Source organism: Coturnix japonica, chromosome 1 (genome assembly GCF_001577835.2).
Source record: "Coturnix japonica isolate 7356 chromosome 1, Coturnix japonica 2.1, whole genome shotgun sequence".
Lineage (NCBI taxonomy): Eukaryota > Metazoa > Chordata > Aves > Galliformes > Phasianidae > Coturnix > Coturnix japonica.
The window spans coordinates 173,789,720-173,790,135 of NC_029516.1; the positions used below are offsets into that span (position 1 = coordinate 173,789,720).

At 63.2% G+C, this 416-nt stretch overlaps 1 protein-coding gene across 1 annotated transcript in view; it reads left to right on the forward strand.

Annotated features, from left to right (window-relative positions):
* The window catches only part of ANAPC15 (anaphase promoting complex subunit 15), a 4,745-nt gene that overhangs the window by 3,313 nt on the left and 1,016 nt on the right, over window positions 1-416 (forward strand). The gene's annotated exons all lie outside the window — the stretch shown is intronic.

Below are 416 nucleotides of genomic sequence, written 5' to 3' on the forward strand. Positions count from 1 at the left end.
ATATGGGGCAGCACGTGGCTGTGTGGGGATGGGGGCTTATCCCCCCCTAATGGGGGATAATGGGGGCCATGTCCCTTGTCCCTAATGGGGGATCATGGGGGCTGCATCCCGTGGCCCTAATGGGGGATCATGGGGGCCATGTCTCTTGGCCCTAATGGGGGATCATGGGGGCCATGTCCCTTGGCCCTAATGGGGGATCATGGGGGCCCCATCCCTTGGCCCTAATGGGGGATCATGGGGGCCATGTCCCCTGGCCCTAATGGGGGATCATGGGGGCTGCATCTCTTGGCCCTAATGGGGGATCATGGGGCCATGTCCCTTGGCCCTAATGGGGGATCATGGGGGCCGTGTCCCTTGGCCCTAATGGGGGATCATGGGGGCTGCATCCCCTGGCCCTAATGGGGGATCATGGGGCC